The 12,875-nt window shown below is 42.8% G+C and overlaps 3 non-coding genes across 3 annotated transcripts; 2 read left to right on the plus strand and 1 right to left on the minus strand.

Moving 5' to 3' along the window:
* Positions 1-3,501: 3,501 nt before the first annotated feature.
* Positions 3,502-3,575, minus strand: TRNAW-CCA (transfer RNA tryptophan (anticodon CCA)). Its single transcript has one exon. It is a non-coding gene; the product is annotated as a tRNA-Trp (tRNA).
* Positions 3,576-7,812: 4,237 nt separating this feature from the next.
* On the plus strand, positions 7,813-7,886 carry TRNAF-GAA (transfer RNA phenylalanine (anticodon GAA)). The gene has a single exon. It is a non-coding gene; the product is annotated as a tRNA-Phe (tRNA).
* Positions 7,887-8,125: 239 nt separating this feature from the next.
* TRNAP-UGG (transfer RNA proline (anticodon UGG)) lies at positions 8,126-8,200 on the plus strand. The gene has a single exon. It is a non-coding gene; the product is annotated as a tRNA-Pro (tRNA).
* The last annotated feature ends 4,675 nt before the right edge of the window (positions 8,201-12,875 follow it).

Consider the following 12,875-nt stretch of genomic DNA (forward strand, 5'->3'; position numbering starts at 1 on the left):
CCCTGTGAAATACATATAGAAACAAACAATACACGTAGAAATGGAAAAAGTTTTCTCAATCTTAGGTACCCATGAATCCCTACACTTATTATAGTGGAAATGCCATAAAGCGCGAACCAAGATCCGTGAGACGAAAACCAAAATAAGAATGAGGAAGAAAAAGATATCGTGATGTAAGTCTAAATAGAACACTAGAAATTTTTTAAATCGATAACAACATTTATAGAGCTTTTGCTCTATGATAATAATGAAAAGACCCAGAAATAACGAATAATGAAACAATTCATATAGTTCAAGAAAGAGTCGTCTCATTTCAAAATTTATGTTTTGTTATTTCCATCATCTCTTACTGTGGTAAGAGGATGATTCACAAGAAAGGTGGCAGGATTCGAACCTACACTCTTCAGGTCATGAGCCTGATGAGTTGACCAATTCCTCTACCCCGCTTCTTTTTTATTAGAAAAGTTAAACTTGCATGTGTTAAGTATATAGTTTAAGTAGCATTATTTCCCTTATTAGCGCTTTTATACTACCTATAAGCTTCAACCATCCCTTCTCTTGCTTAGATGGAGGAGAAAATAAGCAAGACTTTCAACGCGGCTTTTCTTTATTTCTTTTCTTAATTAAGAAATTTCTAGTTAGACTTTGTTTCCTGCAACCAAGCTTCTCCTTTCCGAAATCGAGAAAGAGCACTCCTAAAAGCAACCGTTCTCTTATTCTATTATACGAGACCCTCGCCATGGGTGATACGATTCCAAGAGATAAAAGCATATTCGATTAGCTACTTAGGATGAACCACATGGAGGCGATCTCGAACATCAAAAAGAGATATATAGAATTTAAAAAAGACAGAAGACCTTCCTAAGATAGATGGAGAACTCACCCTCTGTCCTAGAAATCTTGTTTGCACGAGCTTTAGTAAGCCTATCCTGTAACATCCTATCGCCTGCCTGCCACTACGCTTGCTGCCAAGCCATCTCCGACTCCTTGAACGAGGGGATGAAAGAGCATGAACTAATCTCTAAACCGATGGACTTCTCTGATAAATGAGATTGGTTAGCTGCTCCCTCACAATATCGGTTCATTGACCGGAATAGAAGGCATCGAAATCTTCGAACACCCAATCCCCGAGGTTCCCCCCAAACCGATTCCTCTGGAATCGAATATTTGCATTTGATCCGACTTCGATCGGAGAAAGCCTCTGGAATTGGAACAGATGTGGTTCGCCCGTCACCCGGTTGCTTATTGATACCTCGGGTAGAGGGGGGTAAGGCAAATGTCACTCTATCGATACAACGTATTGAGCGACCGCGATGAAGAGGGAGATGCTCCTTTACTTAACTGGAAATGACGGGTCGACAACTCCGAATCACAAGCTATCGACAACTAACTAAACTACTCCGGATGAGGGGTGAAATACGCCGCCTTCCTTAAAGTATACGCGCTTTCTCACTAAATTAAAATTAGGGAAGTTAAGGATTTAATACCCCCACCCAGAAAGACGTGTTTTCCATTTTTTAAATAAGGCATGTAAGCCTCTTTGTCCCTCCCGGTTCGACAACAGAAGCATTCTCAGCTCCCGAAGAAGATGAAGCTACTGAGATAGGAATTAGGAGCTGCTTTTCCGGCCGATAAAGCTATTGAGAAAGCCAACAATTCTATCCGTTTATTCCGAATATCTTAGATCGAACATCACAAGCCTTATCACAAGAATTCACAACTCACTCCCGACCGATAAGAGGCGCCTCCGTCCAACCTCGATAGTATTGAATGCTCCTTCCATCCAAGCATGAGAGTTGCATTTTATGGTCAGAACTAAATCCCGGGATGGTGAATTAGACTCAGCCTATGATGGCCTTATACATCCGGGAATCTTCTTAAATAAGAGGGCCACGGCCGTGACGTTGGGCAGAAAGTCGATGATTTCGGCGAGGCCCTTCCCTTTAACCCGAACAGCCAGATTAATTACAGGTCATCCCCTACCTCCGAATCCTTTGGCGGACACCAGAGAAGTTAGTTCTTCGCCTATCACATTGGTCGACTTGAACTTCCCTCTAGTCCTAGAATCACTACCTTTTTAAACCTCTGATGATAAAGTCGTAGGTGAAAGCGGGCCTTTCACCCATACTCATTCAAAAATGGGGGAGCTTACTTATCCATTTCGAGATAGTTGCTACCTATATGTTCGGATTCATTTACTACAAGAAAGCCACTATTCCAAGCGTAGGTCGAGATTTAAGGGCAAGAAGGAGTGTTCAAGCTGTAGATGGTTCCCAGTTATGCTTGTTTCCTCTCTTCCATTGCTTCACTTCAGAATCATAAGGAGACTAGGTTATTCTCATTCCTGCTTTAGTCCATCAATGCAGGCGGTTAGACTCTTGCTATAGATTAGGGCCTCTATCGTGCTATTCTAGACATAGGTAGGCGAAAAAGACAAGGGATCTCTCTCGCTATGGATGGTTGCTGCTTGCGAGAAGCGTCTCTTCTGCTTTTTCCTTTCAAAAATTGAAATAAAGAAAGAATTTGTCCACTGGTATTCTACGCTCGATCTCTACTCCCCGAGAGCTCACTCACAATCTATGGCTCACTTAGGGCTAGAAAGAGAGGCTTCTTCATACAAAGCCAACCGGGAACCTTATTTCGACAGATCAAACTAGCTAGGATCGAGGATTCACGCCTTCCCTTCCGCTTACACCATTTCTTTGTGAATAAAGTTAGACGACACAGTTATTATTACTATGACTTAAAAAAAAGAGTTGCCATATCTTGGTAATGGGGTCTGTTGATTCGTAATCGTGGGATGAGTAGATGTAACAGATGATGTTTTTTTTATACCTCTGTCACTCTATCTTTGTTAGTGCCTTATATTAATAACTGATGAATCAAAAACAAACTGTCAATTGGTATTTTTTATTATCCTCGTATCTGGAAACTTAGGTAAGTTTTTTAAAAGAATTATAGTTATTATAACTATATAAAAACGTATCTCATTTAGCTCCTTCATGCCTATTATAATAGAACTACTTATTTCTATTTTGGTGGCTTCAACTATAACCCCAGCTCTCTTTATTGGTCTGAGGAAGACTTATTAGAAATTCATTAAATGAACAATTTTAAAAAAGAAATATTTCTGTGAGATTCCAGGTATTCTAGAGTTCCTTCCCGCGTCAATTGCCAATTCTTGGTCATTGAGGTTCATGGGCGATTCGGATGTTTATTTAGGTTTGGAACCCTATATTTTTTCCCCTTTCAAATAAATAGAAATGATTGAAGTTTTTCTATTTTTTAATCGTGTTAGGTCTAATTCCTATTACTTTTTGGTTGGATTATTCGTAACTGCATATTTACAAGACAGACGCGGCGATCAGTTGGACCTTTGATTCATTAACATCTCTTTTTTATTGACTTCCTCCTTTTTTTGATCCGTGGGAGGTTCAATTAAGGTTGTTGTTCAAATGAGTGAAGTTCTTGAATTCTAATTAGACCTAACAAGAACAGAATCACGCTCTATAGGATTTGAACCTACGACATCAGGTTTTGGAGACCCACGTTCTACCGAACTGAACTAAGAACGCTTTCTTATCACAGTAGATACGACTAAAAAGAAAAGGCTTCTTTTTGTACCCCCAATACTAAACATGCATATAGTCTCAGAAAATAAAAATTATGTATGTCCGAATCGATCTCAATGGATCCCTCGTGACTGCCCAGAGGAGAAGAATAGGTAGGGATGACAGGATTGGAACCCGTGATATTTTTTACCCAAAAAAAGGCGCTACCAAGCTGTGGTACATCCATTTCAATTGGTCTACAGTGTCATTGTAGAGAATCCCTGCCCTGTTTCCCACATCGGCAATGCACCTCCATCGATATTTAATTTCTCTTGCCATTTCTTCTTTTTTGTCTTTATTGATTTAGATACTCATCATCATCCCGCCGATCCCACCAACGCTTTCTTACTTATCTTATGAGCAGGGTTCTAAATAATCAGCCCTTTGAATGAATTGAATAAGCAAGGCTTTCCCGATAGAAAGATTTGCATGTGACAGAGATCCCAATTCCGTGTATCCGGTTAAGCAAGCCCCGCCGCCAGCTTCCACCCAGAAAAAAAAAGTGAGCGCCTAGCGCGAAAGGTTGCTTTACTAAGTAATATAACGTTAGCGCTTTAGTTTGTTTGATTGCTCGTTAGTTTCGTTTTCAATAAGGGGCGGGAAGAAGCGAGCCTAGAGTAGCAGCGCAACCTCTTACTTTTTCAGGCCCCTTTTCTATTCTATTAGTAAAGCGTTAGCGCCCTTATAGAGTCAGGATATTCTGCTATCAATGAAACCGAAAGAAAGAAAAAAACCAGTGCCTTTCGTATAGATCGAGACTTGTAGCTTGATTCTTTACTCATTCCATACTGGGAAGAATTGCAGGCGATAACACTTATTCCTATTTATTTTAAAATGATACCCGAAGATCAAGACAATTCCCGTGAAAGTCTTTCATAGAAGTGAATTCTTCTTCTTACGAAGCAAATTACATTTCCTATTGATTTGTCCCCTGGACCTATTCTGATTCTGAATTATCCGTTGCTACGCTGTTCCCAAGGACTAGCAGAATCGAAATAGCGAAATTCTTGGGTCATCTCAATGGGTTCAGAAACCACACGTTTCTCTGGATCATCATAGCGTACTTCCACATATCCACTCAGAGGGAGGTCTTTTCATAATGGATGACCCTCGAAACCATAATCTGTTGATATAGGCGAATAGAGATAGGCGAGACCCTTGACCTATAAGTGAAACCGTCCCCGCTAGATGATTACCGATTCTACTATACTATAACCCGTCTTTGCTTCTCTTATTCAATTTCTGACTGATATTCCAATTCTTGATATTCCTCTAACTCTAAACCTGCCTATTCTCTGGTACATTAAAAAAATTGCCTTCTATTGGGGGCATCTTCCCTTGTCTTGTCTATGATAATAATAGATTTCAATTCGACCTTTACTGATTGAACTGATCTTATTGAATCGATGGGCGGAAAGGAACCTACCGATTCTGCTCCCTACTAAAGGGGCCCTAAGCCAGCGGATCCGGCCCCCTTGTCCGGGTCGATACCATCCTATCTTCTAAGTGACAGATTTGAGCATGAATTTATAAAGTTGCTGGTCATCTATGTAAAAATGAGACTTTTCTCTCGGCCTCTTTAATGCCTAAAAAAGATCTGTCTTATCTCAAGCATGTGAAAAGCCCTATCCCATCTAGCAGCAGGGTGGAGAGCGAGACTGACCATTAATTCGACTATTCTAGAGCCTATTCTAACTCCACTATACAAGAAGGTCCTACTACTTGTGTGAAATCAGTCGCTTGAGAGCTTCAGGCTAGGTTATGGACGAGAGGCTAGGTATGATTTCCGAGCGATTCAAGGAGAGAGTGATGACAGTGACTTTCTCCTAGCTAAGAAAGGTAATCGATCCCCTTTCCCGGATGGAAAAGTTCGACCGATAGGGAGAGAAGGCGTTGGTGAGGCGACCAGAAGGCAGTTTAGTTTACTGTTAGAAAGCGAGAGTAGCTGTCTTTAGGGTGCTAGTTCCCTTTCTAACAAGCTGACCGAAATAGCGGCCCTCGCTTCTAGTCCCACTTGTAGCCTGATCGGGACTTCTTTCTCTCTTGCTTGAATGCCAACCAACTTTTCTGACTCTGGTTAGTAGCTCTATACTTTCACCCGCTTGAAATACCTTATCTTGATGTAAGTGAATTAAGGTACTTTACTTGTCTCGTTAGAGAAAGGCAGCGAAGTAGAAAGCGAAGCTGGAGCCTTAGCTGCCTTGTCAAAGGAAAGCGAAGGTTGAGCCAAGCTACTTGTTAACTCTGGGTCCCATCCGTCCTGTCAAGAACTCGAACCGCCAACTCCGTTCACTGCCTTCTCTCCAGAACTCCAGTTTGTCTTGATTACTGGAACTCAAAAGCCCTAGCTTCTCTTACCTTCTAGAACTGTAAGGGAATTTCGGTAGTGAGGAACTGTCCCTCATGTTCCCTGCCTAATCTGAAAGACTAGCTCAGGTCAGAACGCATAGCTCAAACTCAATAGCCTAGCTTCGCTACAGAACTATGATCTACGACGACCCTCTCTCATCCGAAGCCATCGTAACATAACATATGTATCAACGATTCCAAAAAAGGACAGGAAATTAGATCCATCCCTGGAGGCATAGGCATAGACGAAGAAAGCAGAAGCATAGGGGTAGATGAAAGCAGGAGCAAAGGGGATTGAATGAGGGATGAATCTTCTGAACTGCTTGAGAGCTGGAAGATTGGGATATCCCGACTTCCCATTCTTATACCCGCTTTGAAAGGTAAGATATCGACCTTTGATGGGGGGCTCTCACAGGTCTACTCGCCAGTGTCTTCCTTCCACAAGTTCTACTTACGCTTCCCGGTTATAAGATCTCATACGGAAGAAGAGCCTCTAGGATCATTCATCATCCTCAGCAGCTTGAGCAGGCTCCTCAATGGCTTGGATAGCCCCTGAAGTAATATCCTAACGTGTACTCAAGAACACAAGAAAAGAGCTTTTAAATGGCCGTTTTTTTTTTGATCAAAAAGTAGTGTTTTCCCGTGTTTTTCGGCCATAAACTAGAGAGTTAGGTTAAAGGTAAGCCGGCTAAGAGGACTAGGAGCTTAGCTTGCTGGCGAGAAAGGGTGAGTGTTCAGTACGCTCTTTAGCCTTTAACAAGGGCTAAGCCGCTAGGAATGGCTTGCTGGCCTGTTGGGAGAGTGGAACGAAGTGATTCTCGTTAGAGAAGCACGAGTGGAACGACTTTAGTGTCAGTAGGTGCCTAAATGAAGCGATTAAGCGTCGGGGGCTTTGCTGGCTTGCTGGCTAGCTCGTGCAATCAATAAAAAAGGATTCGCGTTAGTAAGCTAGATTTGTAAGCTAAGCAAGCCTGGTTCTCCGGGCACTACGGTAGGACGTGGATCGACCATGACGAGAATGGACTTCTCCATAATGTAATAGAAGAGTCATAGTCCAGTTCCACGGACTTTCTCCCTTCTTGACCAGACGAAGGAGATATGAATTCCATTCAGGCGGGTAAGGGCTTGGCTTGACCCTGTGTTTTCTCTTGGTCGGGTCGGAGGCGAAAACTGGCAAAGTTCATCATTCAGTGGTGGGGTGTTCGTAGAAAAGAAGGCGTCGCCCAACGAGTGGCAGATTTTGATGGAGTCTCGCTTGGATGCTGGGGAGATCCATAGATCTGGATAGAGTCCCCGAAATAGTACGCGCGCTAGCGCGCTACGGCTTACGCAGTTGATTGGATCAGATAGCCCTTCGGGCAACCAACCAAACCCGGCACATCAAATTCCATTCCGATCATGAACTTGGAGGTATGGCTGAGTGGCTTAAGGCATTGGGTTGCTAAATCGACATACAAGAAGATTGTATCATGGGTTCAAATCCCATTTCCTCCGGAACAGAAGTGAAACGGGCGGGCGAAATGACGTGAGAGAAAGAACCTCTTGGTGGAGTCCAGCCCCCCAGAATAGCACTACTTAGTGACTAGGAGCGGAGAGACCTTTGCGCGTTCTTTTTGTTTGATCGGCCTATCTTCTTTCTATAAGCAAGCTCCCTCCGGCTGTCCAGGGACTGGACGGCTCTCGGTTCTTGGCATGTTGGGGGATTAGGCGGCAGTTGAAAGAGCTGCTCGAAAGCTTGGCGAAGAAGCGAAAAAGGCCTATCTATTCTCTTTTTTTTAGTACAAGGGCTTTTTACTAGTCAAGTGGTAAGGTAGGGCCCTATTCGATGAATAAAACATATTTTAGGAAAATGGTTCAGGTAGCTCAGCTGGTTAGAGCAAAGGACTGAAAATCCTTGTGTCAGTGGTTCGAATCCACTTCTAAGCGGGCCAAGGGTCCAAAGGCCGGGAGCGAGCCAGATTTTGAAATTCAAGTGCAAGAGTCAACCAAAAAATGTGAGCGCTCCTGCACTATACGGCTTTTTTGCGTCGCCCTATCTTGCTGGAGGCAGATTTCGAAAAAAAAGTTGTTTCTTAGGTTCTCGCGTCCCTGTGCCCAAAAGGATGGGTGAGTTCGGTTTGAGTGTTCATCGATCGGGTGGATCTATATGCTTCGGGGTGGTGAGACGAGGTGTAGCGCAGTCTGGTCAGCGCATCTGTTTTGGGTACAGAGGGCCATAGGTTCGAATCCTGTCACCTTGATGTGAGGCATTCCGTCAGCAAATACTCAAATATGAACATCCATCGACCGTTACCACTTCCTCTTACTCGTGACTCGTATATGTACTTTATATAGCAAGCACACGAGACCTATAGCTAAAGATCATATAGCGCCACAGTATATATATATATATATATATATATATATATATATATATATATATATATATATATATATATATATATATATATATATATACGAACCTATACGGAACACTTATCTCTTTCTCAATGCTTTCTTTAGGCTCCTGGCTGCTCGTTGGTAGAACACAACCCATATGATATTGAGCTTGAGCATTCGGGCTTCTTTTTTTTTTTTTTAAGAAATGCTTCTTTAGAATTCTAAGGTGGCAGGGCAGCTAGTTTGAGTGGGGCCTGACGGTTTCCCGAACTTCTTCTTTCATTTTAGATTAATAAGGGGCTAGTTGGGGAGGAAATCTCGATGGCAATCAAGGATGGATTTCTATTTCGGAAGGGGTGCTTATTGAAATAGTTCAACACTACGCTCATTGCTCTTCTTCTAAAGTCCCTTGGAGCCAATCGGTTGCCTGAAGCTTTACATGATGAAGGCGCTTTGAAGCCCTTCCCGAAGGAAAGAGGGAATGGCCCTTCCTCTTACCTTCTGTTGAGACTGAGATAGAAGACTGAGCTTTCTCCCTCTTCTACCGGGAGGCCGCGGGAGTCAACTCTGTCTCATCCTCATCCCCCTGGTAAAGGCGATCCTAAGCCCTCCTCTCCACCTAGGAGGCACCTGTTTGGATGAAGGCACGGGTCGTCTAACAAGGCATGAGACCCATAGATTCATTGTCTGCTGTGCAGAAGCTTCCTTCCTGCACCTGCATGCGTGCTTCCCCAGAAGGAGGCACACATTGTAACAATTCATCGCGATAGCTGCCTTTGGCTCTACTCTAATTGGCAACGAGACAGTGGATTGATTCCTACACCTATGGGCTCACATCCTCCTCTAGTCCGAATCAAGATGGCTCCTCTCGATCTTGTGATGCCTTCGGCCCAAAATTATCCAGATAGCTGCCTTGACTTTGATATTAGTCAAGGGAAAGCTTATGAACGGTTCCGAAATGACACGCTATTCCGTCTCATCCTTTCGCCCCGGATGGTAGGAATAAGATAAAGGAGGAGGACTTTTTTGACTTCAACCGAGGAAGACTCACACCCGCGTCTTTGTTTGAATCACTGACAGTTCGGGCAGGCCCGCAGGACTGGAATTCTGAAAAGAAGGAATGTCTGGCTTTTCCTATTCTAGTGCAGCGGTATAAATCGCTTCACTTTGAGTGGGCTTGGCCCGCGCCTTGACAAGGTTGTTGCCCCTCCTTCCACCCGTAGAGAGAGCCGGAGTTAGGCCTTTGGATGGATTGATAGTAGGATCAATGATGTTTAGTTTCATTCAGGATCGACATGCCCCAGGTTTGAAGAATTCGATGACAGGCCTTCGCTGCAAAAGATCCCGGAATTGGTCGATTCAGAATCGGCTGGATTGGAGGAATCCGAAGCCACAAGGATCTTCAACGGGTTCGAAAGTCTTTTGATTCCAGGCGGCCGGCCCAATTCTATGGAATTCGCTATAAGTCAAGCTTGTCGACTATCAAAGGAAAGGCCGGTTCGAATTTGTTCTTTCTTTTTTTATTTTTTTTCTTTGAAAGGCAAAGCCTTAAATTAATAGGATCTAAAATGAAAGTAACTGGAGGGGGATTTAAGCCAAACCTCCAAAGAAAAGGCCCATAGGCTACATAATCATAAAGAAAAGAGCTAAAAGACCTATGATGGTCGGAAGCTATATAAGCCCAAAGCATCATGAAGCAGATGACTTTTGCAGCAAGTGGGAAACTGATCTTCTGAGTAGAACACCATGCTGTCCCTATGAGCGTGAGCAAAGGATGCCAGCGAATCTGCTACTTTGTTCCCTTCTCGCAAGATGCGGGAAAGATTGCATGAAGGAGATAAGAGAGACTTGCATGATCGCGTCAAAGATACCAAGTTCCAAGGGGAGCTCCCTGTATGAATGAAATGCAACAAGACTTGAGCGTCAAGTTCCATACATGAGAGGGGTATGCCTAATTGGGAGGCAAGATCCAAGCCAGTGATTAACGCCCGAGCTTCTGCTTGCATGTTCTTACCTGAAAAAAAATAGCCTGACCTTGGTAATTCCTGATAACACCACCCCCTGTTATGAATCCATTTATAGCGGAACCGTCCACATTGAGTTTGAAAGAGCTAATATCAGGTGGATGCTAACCCTACGTCCCCTCTTAGGTTTAGGGGGAATAATAGGAACCTGAAGAGCATGAAGGCAAGCTTGATCATGTAAACCCAGTTGGGTGGAAAAGTGTTGGATTAATGTCTAAGTCCATAACTATATTTGGTATGTACTTGACCCGACCCGGCATGGTCCATTTGGGTTGCACTTCACCGGCACAATTTATATGGATAGTCTTTTGAGAATAGTATATTTATGATTTATATTAATATATTATAAGTTCTAATATATTAATATGGAATCATATTATTTAATTAGTATTGATCAAGAATTAATTTAGAATTAATTAAGTGATCAAAAAGAACTAATTAAATATGGACTCTTATATATATATGGAATGGGCCAAGTTCATTTAGGTTGGGCTAAGCTTTCATGGATGGTCCATGGAGCTTTTAACCCATGGATCCTATGTAAATGAAAGGTCATGGGTATTAGGGTTTACATGGATGTAACCCTAATCCTCCATAATATATAAAGGGGTCATTGGCTCACAAAATTGGCACAAGTGTGTGAAAATAAGAGTGGGCCGATTTTAGTGTGCATACATATTCTCTCAAGTTCTTCCAAGGTGTTTTGGTGATTTGTGATTCCATTTGAGGCTTCCACACTATTGGGGCTAAGCTCTTAAAGCTTGAAGACATCAAACTACATCAAAAGGTATGTCATCTAACTAGAACTTTGTAGTATAGGTGCTTCATAATATGCTAGTTAGGATGAAACCTTGGAATAGTTAATATTTGCATGTATAATAGAGAAAACATAGATCCAAGGTTTATAGGGTTGCATGTACACCATAGGAGTGTTAGAATGCTCAAAACCCAACAAAAAGAACCACAGTGTCAAGCAGCCACTTCAAAATTAGCTGTCCCGTTTTCACTATATTGAGCTTTACATTGTCATGAATAATGGAATTGTGGTCTTTCCAAACTTCCCGTAGGATAAATAAAGCAACAGAATTGCATAAAAAAGAATACTGGGAGCAAATAGTATCAGTCCACCAAGATTCAAGACGCTGCTCGAGAGACTGAGCTTGGGATATTGAGATGTTAAGATGAGACGCGAAGAAGGACCAAAGGGATGCAGCCAGCTCTCCTTGAACAAAGAGATTCGAGATGGATTTACTATGAGGGCTGGAACAGCAAAGACAACAAGAGGGAAACCGAAAACCCAGAGACTTAATACGCTCATCAGTGGACAGAAGGATGAGAAGCCCGCGTCGATTCCCATGCACTAGAAACAGAGAAGGCATCCATCAGGATGAAGTAGCCAGTGAAGTTTGCCCTCATAAACCTCAGAAAGACAGCCCCGCATAGATTGAATTTATTGAATGGAGATAGCAAAATACTCATAATTTCATCTGGGGTCATTGAAGGCCTCTTTGACAGAGATATGAGGCCGAGGAGGGTTGTCTACCTGTAGAGGAGAATTCAACCACATATCATGCAAAAAAAAATGTTACCTTTACCGATAGACCACAAGGCGTGGGAGAAAACAAAGTCCAGCTGGGCATGGATGGCTCTCCAATAATGAGAAGCACTCCTAGGAATTGAAGAGAGAACAGCCCTGTGAGGGGCACCATATTTGCTTCGCATGAACATAGCCCAAAGAAAAGAGAGTCCCCTTTATAGTATAGAATTCCACGCCTATGTGCAAGGCTTGCATCACTTGATGTAAAGAACGAATTAGAACACCCCCTTCCTCCTTATCACAACAAATGGTCTCCCATGACACCCAATGATGTCTCTCTTCTCCATTAGAGCTCCAAAAGACATTCTAAAAAAGACCCTGCCCAAATATGCGACTCTATAGGGATAAAAAAAATGAAATTCATAATGGTATTTTAAATAGTATCTTACTTTTGACCTCTTCCCTCTTCCTGGGCAGCAGGATAGAGTGGGCTTTATGGTTGATGTCAGCTACTCTCTTCCTGCTTTACCTTCTAGAGAGCCCAGTACATAGTCTGATGGCATGGGCACTCGAAGGAAAGGTATAAATTCCATTGTCCTAGGGATTCGTATTTCCCATTGTCCTTATGGATGAGGGAATCGAGTTGCGAAAGATGAGGGAATCTACTTGAGTCCCCCTAAAGCAGGGTATTCTTCCTATTTTCCCTCTTTCTCCAGCTATCAACAGGATAGAGTAGAGCCTCACATAACCCCCTTTAGCACAGAGAAATGTACACCTAATGCCCGGACTGAATCTAAGTTATTCTATACATTGATTATAAAGTGACTTACGAGTCGGAATGGTCGGGCATAATGAGTGTAGCTCAGTGCTCCCTCTCCTTAACAGTCGAGCTCTTTCTTTCCTTTCAAGAAGCACGAGTGGAACGGTCAAACCGTTAAGTCAACAGGTTGAGAAAGAGATTGATCGTCACATACG

Source organism: Lactuca virosa, chromosome 4 (genome assembly GCF_052849685.1).
Source record: "Lactuca virosa cultivar CGN04683 chromosome 4, Lactuca_virosa_CGN04683_v6, whole genome shotgun sequence".
NCBI classification, from domain to species: domain Eukaryota; kingdom Viridiplantae; phylum Streptophyta; class Magnoliopsida; order Asterales; family Asteraceae; genus Lactuca; species Lactuca virosa.